Source organism: Trachemys scripta, chromosome 6, assembly GCF_013100865.1.
Source record: "Trachemys scripta elegans isolate TJP31775 chromosome 6, CAS_Tse_1.0, whole genome shotgun sequence".
NCBI lineage: Eukaryota > Metazoa > Chordata > Testudines > Emydidae > Trachemys > Trachemys scripta.
This window is the reverse complement of record NC_048303.1, coordinates 74650859-74671927: the sequence shown is the minus strand read 5'-3', so window position 1 is coordinate 74671927 and position 21069 is coordinate 74650859. Positions and strand designations below refer to the sequence as shown.

General features: G+C 40.4%; 1 long non-coding RNA gene across 1 annotated transcript in view; it reads right to left on the bottom strand.

Annotated features, from left to right (window-relative positions):
* Positions 1–1964: 1964 nt before the first annotated feature.
* The window catches only part of LOC117878806, a 38828-nt gene continuing 19723 nt past the window's right edge, over positions 1965–21069 (bottom strand). The window contains exons 2-3 of the long non-coding RNA XR_004646100.1: positions 5909–6069; positions 1965–2259 (exon numbers count right to left, since the gene is read on the bottom strand). This is a non-coding gene — a long non-coding RNA (uncharacterized LOC117878806). The remainder of the gene's footprint in view (positions 2260–5908; positions 6070–21069) is intronic.

Genomic DNA, 21069 nt, shown 5'->3' with positions numbered 1-21069 from the left:
CTTTGAAAATTTCCACCTTTAGCTCTGCAAGGCATTGGAAATCAGAGGAAGGCAAGATCCTGGCTCCTTTGGCCTGAACCAGTGTGAACTTTCTACATTTGTCAGGAGCTACTGTGTGATAAGGAAATCTAGAGGGACAGTGCTCCAATGCACACTTTATAAAGTATGTATTAGAACATTCCTCCTAGAATTCTTAAGTTTTATAGTTGCTAAGGTCATGTATACTTTAGAATGTCTTCACAAATGCTACTTATTAGGGTGAATAGGCATGAAGAAAGGGAACGTAAGGACAAAGGAGAAGATGTGAAGCGTGGGAGGGCTGTGTTGCAGGAATCAGGAAGGGGAGCAGAGAGCAGAGGATCCTACTGGGCACTTCAGCTTTTCAGATCCCTTGCTTCCCAACTCTTGGCTATTTATGTTTTCAGTTTTATATGGAATAAAAAAGAATACCTTTCCTTATGTATCTGTGGCCTTCTCCCTCTTAACTCCCTGTCATGCCCCAGCTTTCTCATTTTGCCTCAGGGCTCCCCTGTTTCATTGCTGCTACTGATAAATTAGAACCTCTGTGGACTTTCTAAATTCCATATATTTGGGATATGTATACTTGGTGATATAAGAATTGGGGCACTGTTCCCTGTTGACTTCGTAAGATCACTAGCAGCTCTTGTTGCCTTTATAACAGTGTTTACGAAACGATATGCTATTCTTTGAAAACAAAGCAAAATAGGGAAATTCGTTAACAAACTTTCACTTTTGTTTTCCATTAAAGTAACTAAGCAACACAAAGCTGTCTTAATTATAATGTTCCTGGAGATGTCTACTTTTTAATTTAAGTAACATAATCTTAATATTAAAGATTAGTAACCTTAAAGTTCATGAATTTAGCAACCTTAAAATCAACACAGACTGTATAGATTAATCTAGCTATATGCTAATCTGCAGTTACACAGAATATATACTGAAATTTCCCTCCTTTGCTGATAATAATACAATATCTAGTTTTATATAGCATTTTCATCAGTAGATCTCAAAAGGCGGTATAAACATAATTAACTCCATTTTACAGATGGGGAAACTGTGACACAGAGAGGTGAAATGACTTGCCCACACTGTCTTTTGATTCTGGTATTTATTTCATTGCGGAAATCCTGAGATAATAAACTGTGAATTTAGACACCAAAATAATAATTTTGATGCACTTCCTAACTAATAAGTCTGGCACTTTTTCAAATATGCATGTTGCTGAATAGGTCATTTCTATTTCAATCCACGTGTTGTTGATGGCAGTTGGGCTGCTGATCCTGTATTCTAGAGATGTCAGAGACAGATCAGTGTGAGATTATGTTGTTTATTATAATGCTTCCTGAGGTGTGCTCTTAGAAGTTACAGTCTTTTCTAAGGCCTAGTCTTCACTTACCGGCTGGTCCGGAGGCACGCCATCGATGTTCTGGGATCGATTTATCGCGTCTGGTTAAGACGCGATAAATCGATCCCGGATCGATCCCGGAAGTGCTCACAATCGACGCCGGTACTCCAGCTCGCCGAGAGGAGTACGCGGCGTCGACGGGGGGAGACTTCCGGCCGCGTCTGGACCGCGGTAAGTCCGGAGTAAGGTACTTCGAATTCAGCTACGTTATTAACGTAGCTGAATTTGCGTACCTTAGTCCGAAGTCCGGACTAAGTGTAGACCAGCCCTTAGTGATCAGACGTAGTGGGTCTCTTTGAATTACAACCATGAGAGCCAGGATTGATGACAGCTTCTTTTAAAGCAGATTTCCTTGCCAATTAAAAAAGACTAGGATGTTGTTGGAAAGATATCATTGGAAATTTAGGGATCATTCACATGCAGATTTTAGGCACTGCTTTCTGGAGTCATTTTGAATGGATTTAATTTGGTAATTGTTCCATAGCTAGTCATAGTTTGATAAAAATCAGCCACAAAGGCCAACTTTTGTCTTCTTTCTTTGTCCACTGAATATTACTACTCTTCTGGCATGCTGTAAAGTCCTTATATTGCAGTCGGTTAGAGAGGTTGGAAGTTTATAGCTGAAGGAGCTGGAGACGGAAGGATGATTTAGGTTGGATTTTATGGCATGGTATTGTTAAGCAGTGTGCCTTCAGGGTTTTGTGAGACAGTCTACTAGCTGGGAAAATGTGTAATTGGCAATTTGAAGAATCAAGGTATTTTACTGAAAAATGTTAGATTTTCTAATGATTAGCTTGACATTTTATGAGGCCCCCAGAACTCTGGATTGGTACCTGAAAAAAAATGAAAGAGACATGTTTGAAAAATAAAAATTGAGTTGCAAAATTAATGCAGATTTGGGTCAAGATGTTTAACACTTTTTGAAGAACTCCATTTCTAATGCTTATCTTGACAGATTTATTCCTTTATCGAGTATTTAATTGCCATATTTTACTCTCTGGCATTTCCATACATTCTATATTGCATATATTTCCATATATACATAAACAGAGCAAATCTTATAGAATATTGGTCTTGATCTGACTCCGAATGAAGTTGATGTGAGTTTTTGTCCCTGACTTCAGTGGGAGCAGGTCCATTATTTTTAACTGTTCTCTGTGTGCTATGTGGGAAGTTTGTGATTGTTGAAGCTTTCAATTTAAATGGGCTTCATTGTAGAGAATCTATAGAGACTGGTGCATAAAAATGAACAATACATTTTCCGCTCTGCAAAGTTCTATATACGGCTATTCATTGCTCTATCTAATCTCCATGCACCAGCAAAGTGCAGCAGTGTGGCCTTGTGAACAGAGCACTGGACTAGGGTTCAAGAGACCTGGATCCTATTCCTGGCTCTGCTACTGGCCTCCTTAGTGGCAAGTCATTTTGCCTCATCCATGACATGAGAATAATGACTTACTTCCTTTGTTAAAGTGCTTTGGGATCTAATGGTGAAAAGCATTATACAATAGCAAGGTGGTATTATTAGGGAATTGCCTTTGTAAAATAATTCCTCATCATATCTTGCGCAATTCTTGCCTTCCAAAAATACTACTGGGGAAAATGGTCACTGAACTTGTTCCTTATCAGGTACGTCATACCAATAGCCTCTGTTGAGTCTTTGTACATTAAGACCATGATTTACAAAAGTAACTTGTCATTCTGGGACAGAAACTTGAGACATATTAAAGGAGCTTGATTTTTAGAAATTGGTGTTGAGCACTTTCTGAAAATCAGGCCCATTAAAGGCATCTCTGGTTAGACAACCAAAAATTGAGACATCCACGGTCACAAGTCACCTTTGAAAAGCTTGGCCTAAATACATCCATGTGACAGTTATAGTGTCTTATCAAACCTCTTCAGTGCATTCATTTATTCATGTTTTGCATAGATTATCATTAATTCGTTAATTTAGAAATGAAAATTCTGGAGATTATGGATGTATGTCAGTATCTTCACTAAGTTATGATTGTCTTACCTGACACAATAGGAGTCCATAGATTCTTTTGTCTTATGAATTTAGCCTAACATACAAATTCTGTAACTCTGATGAGAAAGGGCCCAGTTAATATTGATTTGTAAATAATTCACTAGAGGTGATAGTTACATGTATTTCCCTTTATGTATTATTTCTCATCTCTTTGCATGTGACGAGGTCATTTGATTAAGTCCCTCTTTTAATACAATAGCCTCTTTTTAGTTCAGCAACAGCACCTGCCTTAGTCACCTAGTTTAATAAGGCTATCCATACAAAATCAAAATCATTTATGACTGCATTTCTTCCTTTGCAAAGTAAAGTAAAGATGGGGTGAACAATCAATATATCTATTTGAAACAGCAAGTTTTCCAATAGTATTTCTGTTTGTTTCTATCTAGCTAGGTTCTTACATACTAAACATATCACTGGGGCATCTGAGCACCTGTGCATCTTACACAGTCAATGTATTCTGTAGACAGAAGTCCCGAAAGGATCAGGTATCTTTTTATAATAGAAATAAGAGTAAACACAATTAATTATATTATATTATATTATATTATCTCTGTCTCTCTCAATATGGCCATTTTACCCAGCTCCTTATTAGTGTAGGATTATTTCCTGTACCATATTTTTAGTGCATATTTTCTTTCATGTGATCTGTGTTTTATGTCAATATGGTCTGCTTGTATTTAAAGAAAGAGCAGGAAGAATCGAAGTTTTCATTATAACACACCAGAAAACTACACTAGGCTTTGTCCTTGCTGGTGAAATTTATCCCCAAATTCCCATTGGTTCAAACAAAATAAGTCTTTGAACCACTGGGACCCATAAATAAAGCAGTGGTGGCTAGAAAAGTTTATACCACCAATTTGATTAGACTCCTGTCTCAGCAAGATTCACTAAAATAGTTCCAGTCACCACAGCTGGAATATAGTCTTCAGTATAGTTCCCACAATTGCAAATGCCAAAGTGGCTGAAGCGGTGTTAAAACTGGTGGGAATTTTGCCCATTGTGTACACAGCCTCTGTGCCAGATCCTGCAGTCCTTATTCAGTTTTGGCTCATCCTTAATTGGTGTCCGTGAGTTTTGTCTCAGTAAGTACTTTAGGTTTTGGCCCTTTAAAACCATATTTATTTGAGATTCTTAAACTTTGAGTGCTAATTGTACTGTATTTCCTATAGTTTCTAAAAAGAGATTGAGCCAAATTCTGCAGATTTTTTCCTCCTGCTTTTTAGCAGTAATACTATGTGCGGGGGAGGGGGAAACCTTGTTTGCTCATTGTGGCTGATAAAATAATACCTCTTTCAATTCTTTGGTGAGATAGTGTTTTCAGCAGAGTAGTGCCTAATACCAGATGTTCCGTGGGATAGAGACATTGTATTCACATTTTGTTTAATTGAAACCCATGGAATAAAGCTGTTTGCATTTTACAGCTGAAAACAAAGAGTGAATATTCTTGAAGTGACTGCCTTCAGTGTGAAATGTGGAATGAGGGAGGTTTTGTTGACTATAAAGAATGTCACTACCAAGTTTCTTAATCCTTTGTCAACACTGAGCTAATTCAGCTTTCATAAAACTAGGGAAGGGCAATGAGTAAATAGATCATTACATTTTTCTAATATCAAGCTATATTACCATTAGAATTTACAGCTTCTTCTGTATAAAGGGCTGGCTCTAATTTATTCTTTATGGGGAGGATTTTTTTTTTATAAACCATTGGCAGGCTCTGCTTTAAAAGATATACAAGGAAACAATGGAAGGTGACTGGAGCGAACATGACACATTTTGCAGTGATCCCAACTATGCAGTAATAGCAATTACAAACTACACCACCAAAATGGTCAGTACAATTAATACCATTAAAGTAATTAGGCCTGGCAGCTGTACGGTCAAATAAAGGTAACTTTGTAACAACAATATGCCAGCAGAAAATTACTGACATTTCCAACTAAATTATATTCTCTAAATTGTTGTCTTAATGCTAAATAAATAAAGTTATGCTAATTAAGGGACTGATTACAGACTGAAATTAACACAATTGCTTGTTCGACAGTCTGGTAGGGTTAACATTCTTTAACATAATTAATAGTTTTTGCTCACTGTATCTGGCTATACATTGTATCTCATTTACATGCCTTTGCAATATGCTGACAGTGCTAAATGTCTGAGAAGACAGATGTCATCCACTGGAGGAAAATGGTTCTTCTTGTTATAATGTTCATAATGGACATGGTTGCTGTACTGTTTTATTAATAATGACCAGAAAAGAAATGTAAAAGAGAGAAGCTCTGTGCTGTTTGTGTGTGTGTATGTGTGTGTGGTTTTTTCCCCCAGTTTTTGTGTTCCAAGCCTTTCCTGGAGTCAATGTGAAATGTAATTGCTCTTTTGACCTCTATCTTCTCTCTCCCCAGGTCTGAGGAAGAGCTACACTGGTTGATTATTGCAGGAATGAAAGGCACTCTGACCTTGTCGACCGAACGCCTTGCTGCTTTCAATGTTGCCCATTATGCTGAAGGCAGGCAACTCCTGAAGAGAGACTGGAATCTACAGGAGAGCAGCAATCTGGGCAACCTGCCAGCAAGGCTTCATCATCAGGAAGTCAGACATGGCCAAACAGCTCCGGCAGCTAAGGAAAAGGAGGGGGGCAGGGAGTATATCAAAACATTGTTAGCACAGCATATAAAGAGCTTTCAGATGCTGATCACAGATTGCTGCTTCATTAATAAGGCTTTGTATCATACACCTGAACTGAAAAGTAACAGTGAAGCATACAAAGAAGAGGAGTACAGTAACCAATTTCCTGCAGTGGAATATGGCAGTCATTAAAAAGTTCTCTCGGTAATGGAGAAATTGTCTATGTATAAGGATTAGTTAAAAATAGTTTTCTAAGAGAAAATGGGTTAATTATTCAGTTACTGCATTTGTGCTAAATCAGAAAATATACACCATAAAATCTTGCTAGATTATTTTTGGAGGTGCGAGGGAACTGCATGGTGAACATACTCTTTCTGTGTATTTAAATTAAATCCTAAACCCTCTTGAGTTTGCAGCCATAGACATTTGTTTCATTATCTGAAATGATTTATTAGAACAGTGAATATAACTTTTCCTGCTCTGATCCAGGCAAGAGTAAGATGTCTAATTTGACCTGAGAATAGGTTTGGAGACTTGGAAGAATTTGTTGAAGGACATTGACTGTACAAAATGTCTCCCTTTTAAGCTCAGCCTTCAAAATAAATATTTAAATAAGAACACAGAGACTTCATGTTTAAATTTAACCTATACCAACCAACCTGGTTGATAGTATCTGAGAGTCATTACTGTTTGATGGCTATCTTGTACCACATACAAAATGAGTTGGTGATCTCAATTCAGTTCCTGGTAGCAAGTATCTACATCATGAAAATCACTACCAAAATTTAGACAAATAAACACCCATGTTACTAGTTTCCTCCAACTGAGCAGGACCAGATGAGCCATGGAAACTAAACTATTCTCTCACTACTAGGGATGAAAGCTTCTTGACACATTGGCAGGAACGAGGTGCTGCCAAGACCTTCATATCTCATGTGTCACTCATGTATCTGGCAGCCCTGTCATGCATTTCCAAGACCAGCTTGATCCTCACGCATCGTGCTGGGCTGCAGCAGTAGTTGCTCCTCTAGGCCACCAAGGGACTTCAGGAGTACTTGCTATGCACACAGCCATGTGGCTGATCTGCCTCTCCTCTCGCTGCTCCCGTTGCTTGATCACAGTAAGGAAGGAGCTGCTGGGAGGAGCTGGCAATGGCAGCAGCTGTGACAGGTTCAGAAGATGAGGGGTTTCAAAATAGGCCCCCCAAGTCTCCCTAGCCAGATTCAGCCACCCAGGGAAACATCATCCCGCAGAGATCTCATAAACATGCCCAGACAAAACCCGTCACCTACCTCAGCACCCCCATCAACCTCATTTTCACCTACTCACACACCCCAGCCATCACTGCCAAGTTTTATGCAACTCCATGTCCTATCCCCATCACTGCTTGGGCAGAGTATATAGGCCAAAAGCTGAAGTCTATGATTGTTTTCAGATTAGTTTATTACATAATTTGCATAAACGTTACATTTGGAACTGCACAAGACTTGGCAGCTATACAGGGAAGTTTGTCATGGTGGACTTCTTCTGTAGACAAATAAAATACTTATGTCACAGGTGGCAACCAGCCAGGTGTCATGGGCATTAAATTATCTTTTTCAGAAAAGAAGGAAGAAATTAGACCTTTCACTATTCATAGATTAATAGATTATAAGGTCAGAAGGGATCCCTGTGATCATCTATTCTGACTTTCTGGATATCACAGGCCATAAGATTTCCCTAAATTAATTCTTGCTTGAATTAGAGCACATCTTTTAGAAAGACATCCAATTTAAAAATTTTCAGTGATGGAGAATCCAACTCAACCCTTGTAAAATATTCCAATGGTTAATTACCTTCTCTGTTAAAAATGTGCACCTTATTTCTAATCAGAATTTGTCTAGCTTCAACTTTGTTTGCTATATTGAAGAGCCCTCCTTTATCAATCTTTGTTCCCCATATAGGTACTTATAGACTGTGACCAAGTCATCCTTTAACCTTCTCTTCGTTAAGCTAAACAGATCCCGCTCCTTGAGCCTTTCACTACAAGGCATGTTTCCCAATCCTTCTTGTGGCTCTTCTCCAAACCCTATCCAGCGTATCAATATCCTGCTTGCACTGTGGACTTCAGAACTGGAGACAGCATTCCAGCAGTAGTTGCACCAGTGCCAAACACAAGAGGTAATATAACCTACTCTTATTCTATATTGCTGGGTTTATGCATCGAGGGATTGCATTGCCCTTTGGCCACAGTGTTACACGGGTGCCCATGTTCAGCTGATTATCCACCATGCATGCCATGACTTTTTCAGAGTCAATGCTTCCCAGGATAGAATCCCCTCCCCCGCACCCCCAAGGATGACTTTCCTTCTTTGTTCCTAGATGTATGGCTTTACAATATGGTTAGCCCATTGCTGTTTCTTTGTTGCTATGAAAGCATTAGTGCTGTGTCAAAGTGAAAGAGGCCATATTTTAAAGTAACAGGTCTAAAGAGCCTAAATGTTCCAAATACAGGGCCATATACTGTGTTTGATCCCTTCATACAGCTACTATTGAATTCATTAAGAGTTGTTTCACAGCTCAAAGGCATAGTTTCACCAGGAATCATTATTTTAAGATAGAAACTAATACTGAGGAAGCTCCTTAATTTGATCTTTTCTTTTTTTAAGTTACTTTTTTCTATGTCCCCTACATCTAATGTTGGAGCCTCTTGAGATAACACTAGAGTGGGATCGTAGTCCAAACACATATTTCGCACAGGCCATTGGCATAATGAGAATGAAAGAAAGGTGAACATGAGTCTGACAAGCAAACAGAAGAGTAAAAACATGTTTTTCTCTTAGACACCTACAGAGCCTTTGTGTGCTGTGGTATGGGGGGGGGGGGTGTTTTTGGGGTGTTTTTCTCTAGAGTTCAAATCTCTGGCAAACAACTTGCTGCAGCTCAAGTTAGTTTGTTTGGAGAAATCTAAAAAGGTTAAGCCAACTAACCCCATGAGACAAATGGCTCAAAGGTATTTGAGCCCTGTGGAGTCAAAGTATTAAATAAGTTGTAAGTTCATACTGTGTAAGTTCTTAGTTTTCACCGTCTTCAGCTAAAGGATGATGTAAAGTAAATCAACGTCAGATAAAAGAACATATCAGTAACTTGACACAACATCTGTAAAATAGAAAATAATTGTTTTCAGTAAAAAAGCTCATCATCTAGAAACCAGTAAAACAGGTTTCCTTATACAAACCTTTGAAAGAAACTTAAAACATTTACATTCTGAACTTCTTCTTCCTCCCCTATGCCCCATTCTTTTAAGTCTTGTGTTGGGATGATAGTGTGGCATGTGTTTGTGTGCTTCCTGCTGTGTCTGTGGTGTTTTTTTGCCCACTGTATGGTACTTGTGCAGCAAATCAAACTGTTAGTTGCAAATTTTCAAAAGTTCAAGCACCTGATACATACACGGAGTGCATACGTAGCTGTGTGTACATGCAAACCTAAACATACATGCACACTGAACATTACATATGAATTTGTCTGCATGCAATACCTGATGCACACAAGATTAATCCTTGACTTGCATGTGAATCAAGCCTTGTGGGTGTGTAAGTTAGGTATATGCAAAACTGTGTTTTTCTTTAAATTTGCACCTGGCTGTATGCTTTTCTGTTCAAGTAGGTCCTAGTTCTGTTTAAAAATACCAATCAAGGTCATTTTGCTACGATCTGATGAGGTCACCCTGAAAGCAATGGTATCTAAAATAAAGTGCTACTTTGATGATTCAGCTTAGTTCTTATACAGCATTGCAGTTGCTGTCTATTAAGCCTTTGTCAGGACTTAGTTTAGTCCAAAATAAGATTAGAATAAAAGCAAAATTGAAAAAAATATGAGGTAGTTTTCTAATGCACACATTTTTGTGAGGTTTCTTTAGACGCTCCTCTAATCCCTTTCTATTACTTTGTGTTTTGACTAGAATTATTCACAAAAGCCAAGCACAATCTGTACTTTAAACGTGTAAGGTGCTTTTTTATCTTTTGTATAGCTAGTGTAGGAAAGATCACCACAATGTAAACTCTGAGATAACCAAGTGAAGAAATTTTGGAGCCTTTGTTTTTTGCTAATACACAGCCTGATCCTGCAAGGTGCTGAGTGCCTTTAATTTTTATTGGGCCTAATTCTGAGAGACGCTGAAGACCCTGTAACTCCCATTGAATTTAATCCTACAGTTTACAGCATTGGGCCCAAGGTGTACATGTTATCAGTGTTTGCTCTTTGCTTCATTTTAAAGGTTGAAATTTGGCATTTTAAAAATGTAATGTCAGGTAGGCAATACATTTGAATGTTAAGAGGTTACTGAGTATCAAATTTCTTTTTTAACAGAGGAGGAAGCCATAATTTCCTTAATACTTGTTGGAACAGGGTTTTTGTTTGAGGGGGAAGGGCAGATTTTGTTATAGGGGCTGGAAAGGCTCCCTGTCAGCAGACAAGTAGGAGTATAAGAAGCTTCCTTGTGTTCAATATCAGCAACTCCTGCTCCATTTGCATTTGAGGGAGTTTTTTCCATAGTGTATTCATTTGCCAGTGAGTTAATGTATCCCTGCATAATCAGATAAGAATGGAATAGAATTACTAATGATAAGAGGAGGTTGAACAAGGGCACAACAGCAATACAGCCTTTCCTTCTCCCAACTAATCTGAATAGAATCTTAACTTCTTTTTCAAGGTGGTAGTAGGGATATTTTTTTCAAAATTAGGATAGGAGAATTAAATACCATGGGTTGAATATGGCAGATTCTGCTGCATTCTACAAAGCTCTATTTAAAGAATAAAGTGTTCTCTCTAACAGATGGGCAGATATGTTAACTTACCTTCCCAATCCTAGAACCAATTAATTATATCAGAGTGAAAAATACTCAAGCATTGAGCAAAAAATACAAAAAAAAAAAATACTAATAAAAACATAAGCTGTCAGTGTAACATTTTAATATGCATAAGTCAATAGTTATACTTGAATTAGAGTAAATGCCATTAGATTTAAGGGTTATTTACTGTGTCTTTTATGAAGCAGAGCTGCACAGGAACCAGTTGCATTGTTCAAATGGCTGTCACCTGGCATTGTGCTTTCTAGGCTTTGGGAGAGGGTGGTGAGCAGATTTTCTTGGGATGGCCTCCAGCACTCGTTCAGGAGGCAGAGTGTTGGTTGCACCCAGGAGATTACAGCACCATTTCTGAAGCAATATTGCAACTGGGGACAGTGTTTTAGACTATTTAACAAAGCATTTGTGGTTCTTTCTTAAACACAAGGGTAGGGAACACAGTAATAGATAAATAAGCAGCACCAGCTTCTACAATGGTGCCAATGGTGCCATCGCACCGGGCCCACACTTGAAAGGGGCCCATTATGGATGCCAGGTAGGAGTGCCGGAAGCTCTCTAGAAGTGGGGGGGTGACCAGCGTCTGGACTGTTGCCCTGCTCCCAGCTCTACCCCTCCCTCAAGGCCACGAACCCACTCCATCTCTTCCCGCCCTGTTCCACCTCTTCCACTGAGGCCCTGCTCTCACTCCACCTCTTCCCACCCCCGCTCTGCCTCTTTCCCGGAGGCCCTGCCCACTGCTCGCTCCTCTCCACCCCCTCATCCCATTGCTCACCCTTAACACTGGAAAAAAGTGAGAGGGCATTTTTAAAAGTGAAGGGGCCATGGCCCCCTGGCCCATCTGTTCCAGGGCCATTGTTGCCCAGGTATCCGGTTTTCGACCAAAAAGTCTGGTTACAGGAGTAACCACAATCAGCCTGCTCACCAGGAGGGTGGGAAGAGCAGTTGCTGGTGTCTGGAGGATCTGCAGCTCAGCTGGAGAGAGAGCGAACTGGCTCCCAAGGACCCGGCTCCGGTGGAGAGAGGTAGGTACTGGCTCTGCGCTGCCCCAGGGTAGGGTGACCATACATTCTGTTTTGGCTGGGACAGTCCCTTTTTTAAGCCCTGTCCAGGACATCACGACTTTTTTCACAAAAGTGCGCATTTGTCCTGTCCAAGAGTGAATGGGACAAATGCCCACTTTGGCCAAAAAAGTGGGGTGCAGAGGAATGTGCGGAGGGGGCGAGCAGCGATGCCAGCTCTGTGTGTGGAGGGGGAGGGATTGCAGGGCTCAGGCAGGGCTTGGGCGGACAGTGACACCAGCCCCAGCCTTGCGCGGGGGGCAGACAGGGCTCAGGCAAGTGGCTCAGGCTAGCCCCACATAGGGAGAGGGGTAGGTCTTAGGCGAGGGGCAGGGCTCAAGCTAGCCCCATGCAGTATCTCATTTTCCCTTTGGATCCTATCCCCCCACCTACCCTTCTGTGCTTGCCCCTGGCCCCTACTTCCTGCCTCACTCCAGGGACTGACCCCACTCCCGCCACGCTGTGCTTGCCCCTGGCCCCTGCCTCGCTTTGTGGACTGACACCCCTAATCCTCATCCTGCTGTGCTCTTGCCTCCAGCCCCTGCCTCGCTTGGGGACCAACTCCCCACAATCCCATGGGGACCCACAAATATGTTTGGCATCAGGACCACAAAAGATTAATCCAGCCTTGCAAATAAGCATAACCGACATTATGAGCATTTTAATAAAAACACAAAAAATGAGTGTCAACCCATTAATTTCTTCTGTGTGTTCTCTTAGATCAGGGGTGGGCAAACTACAGCCTGGGGGCCACATCTGGCTTTCCAGATGTTTTAATCTGGCCCTCAAACTCCTGCCAGGGTGTGGGGTCAGGGGCTTGCGCCACTCCGCGCGACTCCCGGAAGCAGCGGCATGTCCCTCCTCTGGCTCCCACACGTAGGACACAAGGTGCCCCCAATCCAAGTGCTGCTCCTGCAGCTCCCATTGGCTGGGAACCGCAGCCAATGGGAGCTGCAGGGGCGGCGACTGCGGACAGGACAGCGCACAGAGCCACCAGGCCATGCCTCCACTTAGGAGCCGGAGGGGAGGGACATGCTGCTCCTTTTGGAAGCTGCTTGAGGTAAGCACTACCCAGAGCGTGCACCCCTGATCCCCTCCTGCGCCCCAACCTCATGCCCCAGCCCTGTTCCCTCTCCCGCCCTCCAAACCCCTCGGTTCCTGCCTGGAGCACCCTCCTGCAACCTGAACTCCTCATTTCTGGCCCTACCCCAGAGTCCAGAACTCCCAGCTGGAGCCCTCACCTCCTCCCACACCCCAACCCCTAATTTTGTGAGCATTCATGGCCCGGCATACAATTTCCATACCCAGATGTGGCCCTCGGGCCAAAAAGTTTTCCCATCCCTGTCTTAGATTGTTAAGGAAGGGAAAACACCCAGAGTTAAATGATGTCATATTCTGTTTGTACGTCTGTAACTCAGCATAAATTAGTCCTTAATCCAAAATTTTCTCATAATCCAGATCAATTATTTTTATATTGGAGAAAAAATGTTAATGACCAGGATGCAGGAGGTCAAATTTTAACCTGGTGTTTGGAATCTTGCCATTCAACTTTGACGGGCTTGTTAAATCAACAGAGCTGCATCCATTTATACATGCAGAGAATTTGTTCAGAAGATTGGATACTTCATGTGTGTAGTAATTCTGTTTTAAAACATTTTACAATTATTTTTAGTGCCCAGTTTGAGCATGCACATTGCAGATAGAACCAGGAAAACACGGAGCCATTAAAGTCCATAGTCATGTGTAAATAATTTGAAAGAAAAGAAGGATTTACAGTATAGATCAATGGCTCTGTTAGTCTTTTGCATCTATAATCAGCATTTACGTCCCTAAATACACATTTACATGATAAATTGTAACAACCCCTTTAGTCTAAATACTCCCCTATGGGGTCTATTCTGGCTTTCTTTAAAACTTACATAAACATATTTTCTTTCTACATATCATTTGCCCAGCAGGATAGATATACTGGCTATATGGTATTTTGCCTAAGTAACACAAACTATGCAACCTTGCACTGGTCTCTGAACCTGATCTGTGCCACTAATATATTTGAATGAGGATTTCCAACAAGGGCAAGAGTGGTTCCTTCTTTACCTGGTTTAATTTTGTATTATTCCAGTTTTATACTAGTGAAAGTCTATTGATTTTGAAGGAACTACACTAATGGATAAACTGGAGCAAAATAGTAGTGAATCAGGCCCTGTTTGTCTATTTTGTGGACAAAATCAACAGAGACTTGATGGAACAAGGAAAATGGGTCTTTAATCAATAAAAGTACCCAACATTCTGTTTCTGATAGTATTTGGGTCAGTCATCCAGAAAGAAGCACTAGAATCTCAAGGAACATCCTACCTACCAACAATGAAGCTACCCCTCCCCCTGCTCTTGCCATGACTGATGAAGACCAGCAAAAAAACCATCTGAGCCGCAAAACTGCAATCATAAGTGCCTGTTTCAAACAATGCAAGCCACTGACTACCCTAAAGATGACAGGAGTCTGAGCAGTTTTGAAGAAGCCTACCCTTGGTGCCAACAGATTCACCAATTATGGCTCTCCCATGTTCAGCCTCCCTTTTCTTGGCAAGATGATTGAGAAGATCTATCAAGGTTTTTGTACTGTGTTCTTCATTATAGTATCTGAGCACCTAATAGTGTCTTGTAAATTACAGTGGTGTCTGTCTTTGTCTAGTATTCCACGTTTCAGAAAAGAACATGACACAGAGGTCAATTTCAAACCAAAGTGAAACACAAACTCTTGGCCCTGAATGAGCCAGAACTGGATTATCTCTAAGGCCACCTTTTCATTAGCAAACTTATTACAAACAAATGACCTACACAGTTATGGTGTAGCTCAGTGTTTCCCAAACTTGGGACGCCGGTTGTGTAGGGAAAGCCCCTATCAGGCCGGGCTGGTTTGTTTACCTGCCCCGTCCACTGGTCTGGCCGATCACGGCTCCCACTGGCCGCGGTTCGCTGCTCCAGACCAATGGGAGCTGCTGGAAGCAGCGGCCAGCACATCCCTCAGCCCGCGCTGCTTCCTGCAGCTCCCATTGGCCTGGAGCAGCGAACCGTGGCCACTGGGAACCACGATCGGCCGGACCTGCGGACGGGGCAGGTAAACAAACCGGCCTGGCCCACCAGGGGCTTTCCCTAAACAAGCGGCATCCCAAGTTTGGGAAACACTGGTGTAGCTGAAGAGGTCCAGTATAAGCTTCAAGCATTACGGCAGAACTTTCTGAGCAAGGGGACCTCAGCTGTGGAAAGTGGAGAGAGGAAAACATCCCTCAGAAGTTTTTGTGCTTTTTACATTATGTTTGGTGCATATATACCAAGTTGAAAGGCTACCTAATACCTAAGATAGACAGCTAATCAAATATGAGAAACAACCCAAGTTGTGTGCTTATTCAGTCTAGGCTTTTTCAAAAAAATTGAGGTTTTGATATTTATTTTGCTTTGAAATTTTTCATGAAAGAGACTCCAGAATAACCAAATCCCAGCAGTCAGGGCACTCACCAGGATATGGGAGACCCAAGTTCAAGACCCTTTCTGCTTGATTCAAATCAAGGACTTGAACCTGCATCTTCCATGTCTAGATTATGAAGTCACTCTCCTTAGTTCAATTAATATCTACTTTTTTATACAAAGTGAAGCAGCTTCCACAGGATAGATTGAGATAGAGACTGACTCTATAACTTGGTGGTTAGTGCACGCGCCAAAGAAGATACATGTTTAAGTTTGAGCAGGCACTTGAACTTAGGTCTTTCATATCACCACCAGTGAAGGCCCGAACCACTGGCCATTAGCTATTCTAGAGGCTTCCTCTCTTATTTTACCAGAAAGTTCATCCTGGACATGAGCCACTTTCCTGACATTTTCATTACCTTTCTGCAAAACGTTTCTGTTTTGATAAATCTGCATTTTCTGAACATTCCCTCCCCCCCACCTCCTAAAAAAATGTTTTGTCAAAAAATTTCCCAACAATTCTAATTCTGTCTGAAAGAGACAGCTTTGATTAGTGAACAGTGCCTTTAGAACAAAGAGTAATAGGTGGTAAAAAATGCTGCAACATAGTTTGACTGTAAAGATGCTACATCTGCATTGTTTTCTATTGCTGTTATCTTACCTGTCTAGAATGTGCAATAAGGACATGTTCTGAATGTTAATATATTAGAATGAAGATAATTAATCTCAACTCCCTCATCCTGTCTCAGAGAGCTACTGCTGGGGGACTGGTGAAATGAAAAGATCTGCATGCTTCTGCTGTTTAAATGTCAGTTTGTGCCTACTACATTGGAGTTATTGTTCAAGAACTGCTCATCACTCTATGAGTTGCTGAAACTATTAGCAAGCATGTTTAGCCAACTCATAATTTTTCCATAATTTCAAAAATATCTGTAAATTGTTTGCTCATCTGAGCTTTTCCAAAACTCCTTATTGCATAGACTTTCTCCTTCAAGTATCCAGAAAAATGTCTAGGAATGTGCATGAACTTCAAAAAGTGACTTTCCAATTTCATTTCATTGGAATGAGAGACAATCATATATAAAGGACAATACTGGGCCTAAGTAGTCCTGCCCCTCCAGATCTGCAGACCATGCTCCATCTGGAAGCTTAAAGGGGAGCAACTCAGCTTAGAAGAGAGAAGTTGGGGAGGAAGCTTCCCTGTGAGAAAGAAGACTGTCTGCTGAGCCCAGTTGAGGCTGGAGGTTTAGTTGGCTAGTCTTTTTGCTATTTTATATTGGACTTGAGGATGGTGGGGGAGAGTGATGACAGACAATGACCCAGTTCTGGGGGTACTCCAGAGTGCCTGATACTTGTTTCTCTTAGGGCCCTGGGTTGGAGCCTGGTGGAGTGGGAGGGTTGGGGTTCACTTAACAACTGCACTTCTTACAGGAGGGGCATAAGATCTAAACTTAAAGACTCCAACAAACAAAAATTCTTTAGAATGATTGATAGTAGTAGTGAGAAACAACTTCTAAACAAATCACTTATCGCTGTTGATTGATGTGGCAAATGATTAACAAGTTGTGAAAACAAATCAGATCAATCACTTGTATCATGAATTGTGCAATGATGTAGATAGGTGCATGTGTATTTTCTGTAATACAGTTGCTGCCAACAAAGCTAAAGCAGATCATCTATTTTTTTTTCTTTTATTGTCTTGTATCTTAAAAAGCATGGTGGTTGATGTTGCACAAAATAGGAAGATGCATTTGTGTATATTATATTTGTTCTTCTTTCCAGGTTTTTGTCAAACGATCACAAATCAGAATCACGTTATTTGATGAAAATGTCTTGTACATTTTCGCTGTATAATTGCTCCTATTGTATTTCTTTTAGTAGCATAGAATATGTCAATTACTGTTTGCAGTCTTGGAGATGTATATATTCCTTAATACCATCTTCCCTGGAAGGCTTGTAAATAGAATAGTGATTTCATTTAGTTTATTAACATTGTTTAAATAGCTACATAACTAATGTTGATTTGCTGCCACTACCTTGGATATATTTAAACATTATTATAACTTAGCTCAACATTCCCATTTTACCTCTGAAATTAATGCTTTTAGGCTCAATTTATGCCTGTCAACAAATAATGATCATAGATGTGAGCTGGGCTGGCTCATAATCCAGAAGTACTAGGTTACAATGCATTGCCATGGAAACTGTGTTTTATTGCATTTTCTCTACTTGATTTAAGACATTTGACAATCATAGCAACTGTTTGCCTGTCTTCCCACATCATAAAAAATTCAAAAACACAAACATCCAATAGTGGAAAATCATACAGTTCTTGGACCTCACTATAAAAATAAAAAAGAAATGACAACCTTATATTTAACAAGGACCTTTTGTGAATAGTTTATCTCACAGAATGTCCAGGAGTGTTGGAAAATTCAATCAGTGGTTAGTCATCGATGGACCTGTCTTGCCTATGGTTCATTTTGTTTATTGCATCATATATTTTTTATGATCACTGGGACTTTAGCCTGAAACAGCATTTTCTTTAACAAGAACCATGTTTCCTCTAACGTTGTTTATTGCATCTGAAACATTACTCTTTGAAACCATGGTACATTTTCAATTGAGCAAAGGTCTGTAACTGAATACTGCATGTCTGTGTTTATTCAGCATCCAGAGTAAAAAATATCCCAGTTCATGTAACATTAATCACTTTGCCAGTGTAGCTGAGGTCATTGCCACATTCCTAGCAGTATTAAGGCGAGTCAAGATTAATCACATACATTAAACCCTGCAAGGAAAGCACGTGAAACGGATTTGAAATTAGACATTTGGTAAAAGACTGAGAGCACTGTAACAAAATATGTTAGCACTGCTACAGCAAGCACTTGGCATGATTTGGGATTTTTCTACTACGCTGGTGTCAGCTCATCTATATTTAAGAGTTTGGCAGTGTTTTCCATTTCTGAGTTTTTAACTAAAATCTTTAGACAAACATTCTTCGTTTTTGAGAATGATTTTTTTCTTTTGCTTACTCCTTGAATATATGAGTAAAAATAAAATGCATTTTAAAAACACATTGTGCTTTTTTATGTAACAAAAATAGGTTGTTGAGTTTTGAAAATAAAAACAGATACTAGGACCATATGGTATTTTAAAACATACCAACACTAATACTGTCTAATGGACACTTAAAAATCAGTTATTGCTTATACACTCTTTATTCTTTTTGTATGCACACATATTAACAATGTAATGCTTCATATTTCAAACAGACATAATTCAGAGTAGTTGTCTCACTGAGGCATAAAATATGCATTTTAAACTACATATTTATGTTGTAAATGATAGAGTAACAATTTCTGTGCCCATTCTCTATTAAAGGTTTGTTTATATTTAGTGTGGTAGGTTTTCATAAAAGAGTAAAAACAAACAAAAACAAAACATTGCTAACGCTGTTGAGAGCAAAGGCATATTTAGGCCTGACAGAAGCCTGCTGTGGATTTTAAGAGTCTGTTCTGATAACATTTAACAGTGTAAGCATTGTACGTGTAAGAAATTGCAGAATAATCATTTGTGAGAACAAAAATAAATAAACAAATAAATAAATAAATAAAGGAATGGAAAATCGATCTGAATTAACACTAAACGTATACTGTCAGGGGAGGAGAGTTCTCATGGAAATTAGACTAATACGTATGTACAAGACAAGATAATAAGAGTTATAAATAGGTTGGATTTGTTTGTTTGTAACAAAGAGAGGTTGAAGCTGGAGACAACTGTGGGATGAGATTGTCCTGTATGAGCTTCCCACTTGTAAGTAAGTGATCACTACTTGATGAGTGTTTTGCCTTAATAAATATTTGTTAGACCCATCTGAATCTCAGTCCAACAAAAGTAACACTAAATTTGCATGCATATATTTTTGCAATGAAAATTTATTACATTTAAAGAACATTGAATTTCCTGGGTTTATAATTCTTTTAAAATATAGAGTTAATATTAAACTTAAAAGAAAACTAACTGTGGAAATAAAGCTAAGGTAACCAAACTACCTTAATTCTGCCCCTTTGCAATGCCCTGAGAAAATCAGATACTCTTATTCCCTTCTGCATCAGTAACCCCAAAACCTAGAACTGCCTTATTCTACATTGTCTAATGGTTCTGCTACTTTATGGCCTGCTTTACAGGTTACATACAGTACATATTTACCCTCATACCGTATGGTGAAATGCAGTACACATACTTTATAAATTCCTGATCAGGCAGCCAGCCTGCTGATGGGAATCATTCCTTCATCCTCATTAAGAGCCCTATGCCGCGAGGTGCTACATGAAGTATTTCCCCCTTACTTCCTGAGGTGGGCAGAAGTGCCTCACTGATGCATACTCCTAAGGTCCTTAGGAGAGAAGCCCATTTCCTGCAGACCTTGGGTAAGTGCATCAAGTCTCATGAGTCTCCTAAACCTTGTCAGGGTCACCATTGCCAAGCTCTACAAGCTTTAGGAGACATATTGAGGCACCTCCAATGCTCAGTGATCCTTATGTTTCTAATCGCCTCACCTGTGAAACCTAGTAGCTTGAAAGGAGTGGAGCTATGAGGTGCATGGTGAGGGAAGTGGGCTTTTGGCAGGTGGTTATATGGGGGAGAATGGGAGAGGTTACTAGCAACTCAATGCTTCAGGAGAAAGCAGGGATAAGCACTAGTGCTGCCCTGGCTCTTGCAACTAATGATCCTCCTGTGAGTCATCATAGTGGAGGCCTGTTACTGTGAACTACAGGAAATTTGTTGTGTAGAGAAGGCAGAAAAGTGGTAGTTCGTCCCCTGAGGTGCAACTGAGTGGCTTCTCCACACTAGGACCTCTCCTGGTAGCCTTCATGCCCGTTAGGCAAAGAACATAGGCTCATGCCCCCATTTCTCCTATCAGAGATCCTTTTCTCCCCATGTTCATCACACTAAACTGCCAGTGCATTGGAAATGGCTGCAAGCATCTGAAAGGGCTAAATGGAGCAGCTTGGTGCAGTAGAAGGCTGTGGGGAAACACTAGCGGTTCCATTTCTTTTCCACCTGATGAATGTTCTGTGGCTTGTCAAAGGGTAGTCTTGCTGCCATGAGAAATGTCAGAGGATTTCAGGAGATACCGAGGAAGAGCAAACTGGCTGAGAATAGGGAGCATTCTCTTCTCTTCCCCCTCCCTGCCCCTACACACACACTACCCGTTGGGCACTTCAGGTCTGCAGGGAGTAGGGGAGACAACTTAGCAAGCTTCAGGAGGTTCATCAATGCCATTTACAAGCTCTAGGAGACTTGTCTTGGTCCTCCACATCTTCCCACAAGCCGTTGGTAGAAAAGTTCTGGGATTTCCCATTGACAGGGTTCCCTTATGATCAGGATGCATTCTGACATCTATCTCTCTAAGAAAAGGGGCTACAGACTTGTTTTATTTTTTAAATGCAAGTTTAATTTAAATTTTGAAATTAAACTTTAATCATCTGAATCTTCATCTTGGACACAAATTTCAGCTAGAGGCATACAATACACAACATTTTATTTTGCTTCTACTTTTCCTTGTTTTGCTATAAAGTGGCAGAGTCCAAAGATCATTCATGGCTCTGCCAGACTTCC